Source organism: Carassius auratus, chromosome 44 (assembly GCF_003368295.1).
Source record: "Carassius auratus strain Wakin chromosome 44, ASM336829v1, whole genome shotgun sequence".
Lineage (NCBI taxonomy): Eukaryota > Metazoa > Chordata > Actinopteri > Cypriniformes > Cyprinidae > Carassius > Carassius auratus.
In genome coordinates, this window is record NC_039286.1 from 2136782 (window position 1) to 2150415 (window position 13634).

General features: G+C 37.0%; 1 protein-coding gene across 3 annotated transcripts in view; it reads left to right on the forward strand.

The window, feature by feature from the left end:
• LOC113062102 (pumilio homolog 1-like) overlaps nt 1-13634 on the forward strand; it is a 28417-nt gene continuing 14783 nt past the window's right edge. For all 3 annotated transcript variants that reach the window (XM_026231700.1, XM_026231701.1, XM_026231702.1), the window contains exon 1: nt 1-128. The gene's annotated coding sequence lies outside the window, so the exon portion shown is untranslated. The remainder of the gene's footprint in view (nt 129-13634) is intronic.

Here is a 13634-nt window from a genome sequence, read left to right on the forward strand (position 1 = left end):
CCTTTTCATTCTACCCATAATGCCCCGCGCGCATCTGCTTGGATCGGGCCGCCATGTTGTCGGTGTGAAAAGCTAGGGAGCTGCTGCAAACCGGGGCTGAAATCCGTCACCATCCGCATCCTCCACCTGTGAGTAACCCTCGGTTCTGAAACCGACTCTTCATACAGAACCGTTTTAGCTAATTGTTTGTTTATATGTCGGCGTTATGAGGCGTAGCGAGTGATTTTGTGGGCTTTGTTATAAGGCTGTAGCTCCCCCTCCTCTCCCCGGTCTTCCTCCTGCTGTGGTGCTCTTCCTGTCCAGACGGCCCGGGCCTTTTGTTAACGGGACGAGGACCTGTAGAATAACGCAGAGCCGGCCCGCGGAGTCAGGGGCACCGGTCCGTGCGGTCACATAACCCGTTTGTATTGGTTTCACCGTGTAACAGTCATTAAAACGTTTCATCTAAGCCTTGCCAGACAGTTCCGCCCCTCACCCATTCCCATGTCGTGAATTAATGCCCGACAATTCATCTAACCGCGTCTGTTTGACGAGCGTCTGATGTCAACGGGTTCATAGTCGCCGTTAGTGACAGCGAACGCTCTCCACCTCCTCCTGTGGTTTGCTAGTGGACAAAGGCGCTCTTCTTTTGTTACCTGTTTGTGTTATCGTCATGCATACACATGCTTTGATCATAGGCAACAGTTACGGTATCTAGGCCCACTTCCGGGAGGTGTTCGAGCTCAGGAGCGCTTGTTTCCGGGTGTCTCTGGCGCTTGGGTCATGTAATGGCGAACCTGATCAGGCTACAGGCGAAGAAGTGCTTGTAATCAACGAGACAATGGCTGGGTCTAAAAACTTTTTTAGACGTCACATGCGTCTTCACACGTCTGTGTAGATAGTTTGATGAGACAGCCATTATGTCACAACATAACTTTTGATTTTAAGCAAAACAACCAAGTTATTTGAATAAACAAAAAGACACTTACTGAGGGAAGAACCATAATCCCATCCCAATGCCATGAAGCATGAAGTCTAATAAAAAAAAATGGAGAAATATAAAACCACTAAATTAGTTGTAAAAAATGTGGTTTCTATATAGAACCATTAAATGCAAAATATGCATCTTATCGATAGAGATATTTAAGTAACTTGAAAGTGTAGAGAGGCTGTCTACATATTTCGCAGTGCTTCATGGTAATAGGAACAGGATTTCTTTTTTGTGTGTGTGATTTATTTATGAAATAAGATGTGAAAATGCAGGGTAATGGCTGTAACTAATCATATCCCATTGAATAGCAACCTCATATCTCACAGTAGGTCTGCCTTTATGGTTTGGAAGTTGCTGTTAAAAATCAATTACCTTATGAAGAAAATTAATGAGATTTTGACTTCAGCAGACTGTCTGTTGCACTCTATACCTGGGATGAGTGTCAGAGAAAGATGGATGTTAAGTTCAATAGAGAGGCTAATAGTGTGATGAATGTGAAGGGGAGTTTCAGTCTGACCCTGCACTTGGGGGATTTCTGTCGCTCTCATAATGGGATTTTACTTCTTTTCCATTAAGTCATAAGTGTGGGAGTTGAATTTGTTTTTTCCAAATGCAGGTGTTTTAAAGCCCAGATCAATGGTTTTTTCTTTACCATGTAAACCCCAAAAAGTTGAGATAATCAGTTCCATCAATTAAAAAAAAAAGCCTCTGATTTTAAGTAAACAAAACTATTAGGCTTTGTGTTTGTTATACTCATGCATGTTAAATACTCCCTGTTTGAAGTACTGAGTAACCTAACTTTACATTTTGATTTCAATTAACATAAAACATAGCTAATTAACTTATTTTTGAGTTTTCAAATGAGTCTTTTTTTTTTTTAAGTCTGAATGTATACATTTTATAAATATTTTAAAATGTATCAGCTAGGGCTGTGCGATATGGACCAAAAAAAACATATTGCGATTCTTTGAGAAATTTAGCGATTTCGATTTTAATCATGATTATGACACACACAGATGTGATTTACAGTCATAAATGCATTCAGTGTGAATTTGAAACGATTTCAAAAGAAAACCAATTAAAGCTTTATCAAAAAGTTGTAACATGTCTCTAAAACAGACATAAGTCAAAATAATCACTAAGTAAAGGTGTGACAAAAGGTCTATACATAAAATTGGATACAGGATTTTTTTTTTTTTTTTTTTCATCCATTGGCATCACTCTCTGAAGTATGGCGTTATTTTAATGACAAATGTCGAGAGCTCATTGTAGTGCGAAAGCACATTAAAATAATGTACAACCACAAATTTCTCCATTCGCACACGGATTTCCTTTGCTCTCGCACAAAACTAGATGGGTGGGCTTAGATACACGCTGCTCTCACCTGGAGGGAGAGTGCGCAATTAAAAACGTGTCTCTCCTCTCGCTCAAGATGTGTCCCGAGCACTCACAAATCTCGCTATGCTCATGTGCTAGATAATGTGCAGGGGGTGCGGAAAATTGTGCTATAAAGTGATTTAGAAATCGTGATTTTATGAAGATTTCGATTAATCACACAGCCCTAGTAACGGCACTTACAAACAAACATATAACACATGTAATAACATTTTGGAAATTTATTTTATAACAATCAAAACAAAATAATTTTTGGAGAGATTTGCAGTTTTAATGACCAACTGTTTAAATACCTTAAGAGCTGCAATTTTCAAGCTAAAAAATAATATTCAGGAAAAATAACAATGTTAGAACATGTATAACAATATAACATGATTCACTAGTAATAATAAAAGATTATATTCATAAAAACATTAACTTCAGGGTCCTTGGATTTGTAAAAAATTATACTTCGAGCATTGCGTGAAATGAGATTGAACCGCCATTTTGAGAAGAATAATTAAATGCATTCAGCTTGTACTTGCATCCTCAATCTGTCCTTTGGAATCATCTAGCTAAAAAAGAATAATCAGGAAGATATAACGTGTATATAACGTGTAATATAACGTGATTCATTAGTAATAATAATATTAATGTTATAATAAAAAAAGTGACATTTAAATAACAGATTAGCCCCTCAACACCCATCTTTGCAATGGAACAGGTCTCAATGTAAAAAAAATGTATGAAGAGACTAACCGAGGATTTCTTAAAGAATTGCAAGTCTTTGCTGCACAGCAAGAAAAGAGCTCTGATTTTAGCACTTTAGCAGTTGAAATCATGCAGTTCCTGTGAACATTAATTTGAAAAAAACACAGTTTACATATGTTCCCAAATATGACACACTACATTCCCATCTGTAATGGACTTTCGAAAGATTAGCCAGGGCAACTGCTGTCTCGCCAGTCTTGGTCTTGCTGGTGGTCTAGTCGTGCTTAAAGTTTGTGGGGCAAGTTCTCATCTATAACAAGTTTCAGACAAAAGAGAGTTTTGTAAAACTAACCCACATCGTGTGATATATTAAGCAAGAGATACAATATGAAGTAAAATATTGGTATAATGGGAATGATGGATCTTTCTACTGCCCCTGCACTTCCAGTCCATCTTATTTGAAATCTGAAAAAAAGAAAAAAACATTTACACCTTTACTGTTTGCGATTTAAACCGTAATAAGAAGCTGGATGTAAAAAAGTTTAAAGTACACTGATTTACAAGTCATGCAAAATGAAGCTCAAATTAAACAATGAACATTTTATGCAAAGCACACTGTAAATGCCCAGAGATTGTTCTTTTAATATGTAAATAAATATGTAAACTGTAAATGAATTAATATTACGTATATTATTTTAGCCAGAAAGTGAATTTATGAATTATGGTGATAATCTGAATTGTACATCCATTGCTTTCAAAATTAAATAAATTATGCTATTAAAGTTGGTTCGAATTAAAGGTTGATATTTGGCAATCCCACTAAGTCTAATCTCCTTAACAGTAGTTGGCAACAAGTGGAGCTCATGTTTTCTCTCCCCTGCATCTAAATACATTCTGTTTATAACTTATCTGTCAACTAGGGCTGGGATAAACAATTTTTTTTAAAACGATTAATCTAGCGATTATTTTTTCGATGCATCGATTAATCTAACGATTATTTTTTCCAGACCGATTCGATTTCGATTATCTCCCTATTAATTGACTACTAACAATTTATACATGTTGATTTACATATCTGAATGAAAAAAACATGAATTCCTTAACATTGCAATATGTTTATTGCTCTTAAAATTACAAAATAAAAGACTAAGAATGCATTACTTTGCACTTGTATAGAGATAGCATTCAATAAAACCTTGAAGCCTTGAAAACACATAGCTTACTGAAACAAGCTCACTGAACACATAGGGCCTAGCTTACTGAAAAAACTTCTTCTGTTAGATGAAAATAACCACTTGATGTCTAGCATTAAATAAAAAAGGTCACCCAAAATACTTGTTTAGAGCAATTGAAAGAATACAGTAACCAATGTAAACTTGAGGGCTTTAAGCTAATACAGAGACTGCTTTTCCAAAAAAATAAATAAAATAAAATTAGCCTAACAGTGGGAGCCAGCAGCCTGTCATGGAGAAAAAAAAATCTCTGAATGCTCCACGTGAAACTTTGGCGTCCAGCCCTTTTTCTATCGTGTTTAATGATTTTGATTAATACGCACAAGGGAGAGAGACAGCAAGAAGCGCTCGTGTTGTTTGAAGACTGTGAGTGTGTACGCACAGCCGGGGCTCTCTCTCGTACGCGCCCTGTCAGGCTCAGCAGTCATTCTATTTTACATCACTCACCGATCAAATAAGGCTTTGACAGCCGCCAAAAAAAAAAAAGATCAATGCAGAAAAACTTGAATTGGTTATATAACGTTGGACAGAATGTTGATCCGGCCATCGCTTATATTCAGCGCACATAAGGTAAACGTTTTTTAGAGAAATAAAAACAGGTCGACGAATCGATGCGCATATTTTGCGTCAACGTATTTTTTGCGTCGACATCATAGATGACCTCAACGCGTTGTCCCAGACCTAGTGTCAACAATAAGATGATATTAGGGGTGTCCATGGTTAACCGGTTAACCGTTAAAAATTGTGTAACCGAGTGAAACATTTTGCTCGGTTAAGTGACGTCAATGGCGTGCATTGAATTTAGTCGTAATACATTTTTGCACCACCAGAGACCGCCAGAGCGCTCCCAGACATTTGTAATGTCCACAAGAAGTCATTTTTCTAATATGAAGCTGGCTAATACGAGTGACGGGGCAAAATGCCAGTATTGCAATACAGTGCTTAGATATACTTCAAGTACAACCTCGTTGTTGTAATCTCAACAGCCAACACCCGGGCATCATTAGGCCGGTCAGGACACACTGGATGCGTGGCGAAAGCATCTCAGCTGCGTGGCGTGTCTGTTTTTAATTCGGTTCCCATGTTAACAGGTTAGAGCTTGCCGACTGCCTGCGTGAGACGCGCGGCTCAGGCGTGGCTCGACGCGTGCATGCTAGAAATAGAACCGACGCCTTGTTGGAAGCGTTTCCAGGCAAAGTATAATAGGAAAATATGTTTATATGTCATTTTGTACACAAATACATATTAATTCATGACATTTTGATATTTGAAAGTCTATAGGTTGACATAAATTCAGATATAAATGTAATTTAAATAAATAAATAAATAATTATCGATTTTCAAATATTGTACGTGTCAAACATAATCATAGCCTTAGCGAGGCGGCCGCGGAGTCTGCTTGTTACCTTTTGCCTTATACATTTTAGGCTTATTTTCAAATTCAGATTGTGTTAATGGGCGGCATTATTAGGCAGTTTTAATAGGACAATTTGACCGGAGAGATTAAATTTTGTCGGACATTCCTTTTTTTTTTTCGGCCAATGTCCGGAAATTACTATGGTTATGGTTACTATGGCACACTATGGTTAACCGAGTATTAACCGCTAAGGGCCTCGGTTAACGGTTAATGAAAAACTTGAGAACGTGCAGCCCTAGATGATATTCATAGAAATGTTAACTTCAGGGTCCTTGGATTTGTAAAAAATTATAGTTCGAGGATTGCGTGAAATGAGATTGAACCGCCATCTTGAGAAGAATAATTAAATGCATACAGCTTGTACTTGGATGACGTCAGATGCAAAATTGCTATGCTGAAAGATTTTAAGTTGATGTAACTTTAAAGAGACATTACATGTTAATTAAAACAATAGAATTATTCAGCTTACTGAAAAAGTGTCATTTTCACAAACTCATAAATACTAGAAAGTTCTAAATACTTATCCAGGTCTGTTCATTTGAACTAGTTGTAATGATTTAAGTTAACAGAACTCAGTACAATGAATTACTTTGAGCATTAGAATTTACAGTGAAGGATGTACATTTCTACATTCCTTGTATAACATAATATAATCCATTTAATATGGTCAGAGTCATATTTTCTTTTACTTTGCATAGTTTTATTGATGTTGTTTGAAGATGAGGGCTGATCACATAAACTTTTGATGTGGGTATGAATTCTTTGTCTAGTTTCTACCAAGTAATGGATGAATTTGTGCCAAAATGTTGTAGAGTTTGATTGACATCAGCAACACAATATGGAAATCATTTTCACTTCTATTTATTGTTCTGCCCTAACAAGATGTTTTAATTTGATGAAATAAATTTACAATAGTTTTATTCATCTGCTGTTTGTGAATCAATATTTTGGATTGTAACCTACCAGTTAAGAACCGCTGGCTTAGAAGTCGAGAAGTTGGTGCAGTTATAAATGTTAATCTAAAATCTTTTAGACCTTGATCCTTATCAAGTCATGAAGCCAACCTGAGCTCATGGGTACAGCATAACTCTGTTACCAGGTGGTGATTTTGAACGTATTTGTGTAAAGTGATTCATCTGGAAACTAGGGCTGAAACGATTCCTCGAGTAACTCTATTACAAAAAATGATCGAGGCAAATTCCTCTGCCTCGAAGCCTCTTTTAATTTATTTTAAATCTCACGTCAGGTTCTTTCGCAATGATTTTTTTTTAATGTGACAACGCGTTTGCGTCACCCACAAAGTGGAAGGAGACACAAGGAGTCAGCAGTGTTTTGATTTGAGGGCACGGGCAAACGTAAAGAGAACGTCGTGGCGTGTGTCCATTGCAAGATAGAGCTGGAATACCACAACTAGAGCCCTATGATTTCCGCGATGCAGAAAACGCGGAGGGAATCGCGGAATCCAGTCATAAAAACGAAATTTACAGTTTAACGTGGAATGGCACGGAATTTGTCAAATTTTTAATTAAATGTTTATTTTTGATGTATGCATTGCATTCTATGCATTTAAAAAATAAAACTTCGAAAAAAGGAAAATTAGTTGTTCATTTTAAGAGACACCGGAGTCGTCTTTTCTCTTGCATAATTAAAATTGCACTTTAAAAACACATTTTATCCGATTACTCGATTAATCGATGGAATTTTTGGTAGAATACTCTATTACTAAAATATTCGATAGCTACAGCCCTACAGGAAACATAATTTTTAGGGGAAAAAAACCTAAGGATGAAGGTTCTCCCCTAAACCTAAACATCAGTGGCGCATAATAAGCAGATCATACGAAAACATACAAATTAGTTTGTTCAGATTCCTATTAATTAGCCACCAGTTCACCAAGAAATGTGATTCATGAAGCTGTCCTGTGGTAGTTTGCTCTGTAGGCTTCTACTTGTTTTATTGCAAATTTATTTGACTCGTAGTTTTGACCAGTCATGTCTAATATGCTAGTTTATTGGACCTTGTTTATCATTTAAAGTAGGTGTTGGATGAATTTTGTTCTGATGCAGGGAGCCCTCAGGATTACTAGAGTGCTGTGTGTGCAGTTATCTCAGTCTGTCTATACAGTAGTTTCAGCCTGTGTACTAGATTTGCTCTCAGGCTATTGCTTCATATGTGTACAGGATTACACCTAATGGGGATCTTGTGCAGGTGTATAATTTAGCTGCATTGCAATTACAGCGTTTGAGGTTCCAAGGGACAAATTATAAAGGAGCTGACCGATGAGCTAAAACCCTGCTGCATATATCTTAGGGTAAGAGGTGTATTTCTTTTCGTTATGTTAGCGATGCTGGTTACTATCACTTTTCTATTTCATTTGATGTTAAATACAAATCTTTAATTGTACAACGTTGTGTGTGGTTTTAAAATAGGAGCTGAATGAAATTGCTTTGCATTTTCATGGGCAACTGGCATTATCTGGGTTGTTTCAAAAAATGGCTGGTCAAACTTGTGTTAGTCACAGTTGGCTTGTGAATTGATTGATTCATTTTGAAAACTGATGATCTTAATGATCTTCAAGGCAGTTGCTGTGCCAGCTTCCGGCTTCTGGTGCCAGTGCGGCTAACAAATCTGGTCCTTTCAAACAGTTGTCAGGGTTACATGACAGTGTTTTTTTACAATGTTGTTTGTTTTTTCTTAAACTCTTTTACAGGTGTTGGCTTTAACATTGTGTTGCCTCAGTATGCTCTCACCTGCAGTAACTTATTTCTGTATTGCATATTCTAATTATCTTGACTCTACATCCAAGCACTTCTGTTTCCTTCATACCATTTTATGCTGAATCACATGTATTTGTACGGAAGCTTTAGTACCTAGTGATTATTTCAGCTGAGACTCTCCACTAACCTATAAAAAGTGATTATGTAATATACTACTAAAAAAGCTATTAAAAGTCTCTCTTATTTCCCGAACAATCTATGTGACATAATGTACCCCCAGTTCTGCCAACACCTCTGGCACTATTTTAGGGTGAGATTACACCAATCTCAGGATTTTGCTGTTGGGATTAATTTGCTGCTTGTGGTGACCTGCATCTTCATATCTCTAAAAAAAAAAAAAAAAAAGTTTGGTTCAGTTTTAGATGTGAAAACAGAAGCAAAATTAATGTGGGCTCTTTATTTGTTCAAAAAAAAAATTCTGAAACCAGAAATGTTCTTGTTAGTTAAGGTATTTATAGCAATAGCGTTAAACATGATCTCTGAAGTATATTCCCATTCATATTCACAATTTTGAGCAATCCAGCGTGATCATAAACATGAAATTATCCAGCCATGTCTGCCCGTTTCACAGAAATATAAAGGGGGGGGGGGACCAAGATTCCCTTAAATCCTTCATCACAATGAGAAAAACCAAATAATATATTTCTGATGTGCATCAAAAAATAATTGAGCTTCACAAATTGGTGAAGTGGCTTTAAGAAAAGAGCTAGAGCAATAAAAAATTCCCTTTCCACCATCAGGGCAATAATTAAGAATTTCCAATCAACATAAAATGTTATGAATCTGCCTGGAAAAGGACATGTGTCTATTAGTGCTGCAACGCGTCACACTGTTTGTTTACATCTCGCGTAATGGCATAAAGGGAATGGAGAAAGTTGCATTCTATCACAAAAACAGAGACCAATGTTATCAAACATATGGGAATACTTTAAACAGAGGACAAATAAAATGGCCCTTTGTTCCCTTTGCAAAACCGACATGGTGTACCACGGCAGCACAACTGCGATGCCCGAGCACCTCAGAGGAAAACATCTTGACGCTCTCCGGTGTTACGGTTTAACTGGTTACCATGTGATCTGGTGACCAACTTCCTGGTTCAGGTCTGATATTCTTGCGCTTACGGCATTCTGAAAAGTTGATGTTTTTAACTCGATGCAGTGCGGACGCGGTTGAAAAAAATGAGCGCGTCGCTTCCATTATGAGCGCGTTTGTCACGCGCCTACATTGGAAATAACAAACTTGAGCACGCAAAAAACGTGATATGTGAACGGCCCCTTAAAAGACAGCGTGCCACGAGACAACGGTCACAAACCACCGAGCTACCCCGAATCCGCTCCAGATCTCTGGAAACCATGCTAAACCATAGCAGAACCCTGAGTACATTTTATGGTTTGTGATGCTAAAGAACATTTCATGGCTTCTCAGACTACTGTAAATTTATGGCTATATATATATTATATTAGAAGTTGTACTTATATTTTTTTGTAAAGTTATCCAAAGGATTCATTAGCTAATTAAAAAAAGAACATTAGATTATTTATTGTAATAAAAATAATCGTGAGATTAGTCGACTAATCGAAAAAAAACAATCGTTAGATTAGTTGCAGCTCTAGTGTCTATATCGTCCTAATTCATGGTGAGAAGGAGAGTTCAGTGGCTAAAGACTCTCCAAGGATCACAGCTGGAGAACTGCTGTAAATAGTTGAGTCTCGGGCTCAGAAAAACTTGAAAAAAATTGTCAAACAGAACCTACATCACCACATGTTGTTTGGGAGGGTTACAAGAAAAATTATCCTAGCTCATCCAAAAACAAACTAAAGCATATTCAGTTATCAGACATGACTGGAACTTCAAATGGGACTGGCTTTTATTGCCAGATGAAACTAAAAATGAGCTTTGTAGCAGCAAACACTCAAGATGGGTTTGGTGAACACAAAGAGGAAAAATTTACGCCATGTGTACAATGAAATATATTGCTGTATTTTTGATGTTGTGGGCCTATATTTTTGCTGGAGGTCCTGGACACATTGTTTAGACACATGGCATCATGGATTCTATCAAATGCCAACAGATAAAAAAAATCAGTAAGTGACTGACTCTGTTAAATATCTTATAATGGGCCATGTTTGGATCGTCCAACTGTACAATATCCCAAACACAAACCTCAAAAAAAAAAAAAATTTGTCAGTGAGCTCAAAACCAAGCTTCTGCTATGACCCTTCCAGTCCTCTGACCTGAATCCTAGAAAATGAGAGGAGTGAACTGAAGAGGAGAAGCACCAACATGGAGCTGGGAATCTAAAGGGTCTGGAGTGATTCTGGATGAAGGAATGGTCTCTGATCTCTTGTGAGGTGCTCTCTAACCTCATTAGGCATTATAGGAAAATATGTTGACCTGTTAAACTGGCACTGGATGTTTCACAAAGTATTGAATAAAAGGGGCCAATGTGTTAATTGTTAACCATTAATTGTGGCCAATGTGTCTTAGAGGAAAACATTTATTGTAGTTTTTGGTAACTTTCTGAGCATCCTTCCCATTATGAAAAGAATATTTAATCCATAACGATAAATTGCAGAAGATTCAGTAATGCTAACAGTCATTCATTTTCTTAATTGTGCACAGTGATATATAATGATAAAAATGTTTTTTTTTTTTTTTTCAATTCAGTGGACCAAGTTCAGTGGGTCTTTTTTCTTTTTGTATGTTTTTTTTTGAGTGAACTTTAGACACAGTCAGAAATTAAATGATTTGTACCTTGAATTAAAATGCTAAAAGCAATTAAATTAAGAGATACATCATTAAATCCAAAAAGTCCGGCTGTGCTTTGTTTGTACCATTTAAGCATTTAAACCCCGTTCCCATTAAGTTCTCATCATGTTTTATAAAAAATGCTTGTTTATTTTTAACAACCTTTTTAAAGAATAATTGATGTTTTTATATATTTTTTTATGTACAGTTGATCACAAAAAACGGACAAAAAAGTCAAGCAACAAGGCATTCAGTTTGATTAGTTCATAGTGAAGTGTCATTTAAGCACACTGCAAGTAGTCCAAGTTCAACTAACTAACACATTCAAAAATCAAATAAAACAAAGCAATAAAACATTTCATTCATGGGGATGAACTCATAAACCAGCCTCATTATGAACTAGGGGTGTCACGATTTCGATTTTAAATAGAAATCGATCGAAATTAAGTCACAGTCTCAAACTTCGAATTAAAAAATGGAATCGTCGATGCTGCCACGCCCCCATGTTGCCTCTGGTTACTTGCCAAGCGGAAAAAAACATGTGTTGAAGTGCTGCGAGTCAACCTCCTCTAACAGCCACTCAAAAGATAGCATGGCAACTGCAGATGCAGGAGACCCATCGACAGAACTCGAATCCCCTCCTCTTTCACTGAAGTCGCTGGTATGGAAGTATTTTGGATTTCCAGTGAGTTATGTTGACAACGTTCGCGTTGTCGACAAAAAAACAACAGTTTGCAAGCTGTGCTATGTGCGTGTACCATATTGTCTCACTGGCAGCAGGACTAACATGGCAGGGCATCTCCGCAGGCACCACAAAAACATAGATTTATCTGTTAAACCAACAACTACACAAACTACTCTTCCGTCTTCATTTGGAATTAAACTTCCAAGCAACTCAACTCGTGCAAATGCAATTATGCGTGCGGTAGGAGTATCCATAACCGCGGACATGCGACCTTATTCGGTGGTGGAAAACTCGGTTTAAGGCATTTAATTAGCGTGCTAGAGCCACGCTACGAAATCGCAAGTAGAACGCATCTCACAGCTACGGTGATTCCCTCCATGTACAATAATGTAAAAGAGAAAGTTATTGAAGGTCTGAGCAGCGCACATTTAGTTGCCTTGACTACAGATTGCTGGACATCCAGAGCAACACAGAGCTTCATGACTGTCTCAATGTAAAAATTGAGAATCGAATCGAACCGGGACCTTAGAATCGAAAATGCAATCGAATCGAGGATTTGGAGAATCGTGACACCCCTATTATGAACCCTCTTATTAAATGGATCTCTTATTAGAAGATCTTTGTAAGTGCAAAAAAAATCCATATTTATATGTGAGTATGCAGTTCTTATGGACACTAGTAAGTAATCATTGTTGATGAATCCAACATGTTATAAGCACTATGCTCATTCGCGTTCATTGTCATTTGCATTCCGAAATTCCTCCAATAAACCATATTTGTTGACAACACCTCTCTCTATAAAACATGAATGTTAAATGTCCTCCTTGAAATCATAAAAACTGAAAAATATCACAGATCAGTTGAAGGAGAGTGAAACTTTATAGCGCTCATTCAGAGAGTGTTCTGCGAGTGAAAATATATCTGTGCTAAATTTCTACTTAGCCTCCAACTCACACACTGGTGAGTAAAATCTGAGCGTTTGTTAGCCATTGGCTAATATTTGACATTTAGTCACCAGAATGAAAAATTACTTGATTTACTCTCAATGTAGAGGGTTGCTTGTTTTAAGCAAAATTCACTCGTATATACGCCGCCCCCCCCCCCCAAACTAAATAAAATACAAAATATCTCATGTCTTTTTGTTTATCTGGTAAATGCAACTTGATTTTCCAATTTTTTTATATTTTGACTAGAAGCAAGACAAAATACTAAATAGGATAAGCCTTATTTTTTTGCAGTCTTTTATTGCTTTTTACACCAATTATGCCAATGTTTAGCTTAAACTATAAATTGAGTGTTTGGAATTAAAAGACACAGGAAATGCAGCTGCACTTTTCTTTTTGTAGTATCGCCATTCTAGCTCTAGATTCACTGTGTAAGCATGCTCAGAGTTGTGCTTATATTTACACACATTACTACGTTTAAGTACAAGTTGGTAGATCCCACACTCTGCGTAAAACTGTTCTTGCGCACTCATTACGCACACATTTGTGCATATGCACTGTTGATAAATGAGGGCCCTGGTTATTATCTGCAAAAGTCTAAACACTAATCTCTTAATTTTACAATAAGTAGTCAAATGTGAACACATGGAAACTCATCTCGGTGTGCAATGATTGGAATGACTTGAAATTACAGGAGGTATGTAGTAACAAACTAATGTTGTTTTCGTCAACGATGACGACAACGAAATGATTTCATCGACGCACCTTTTTTTATG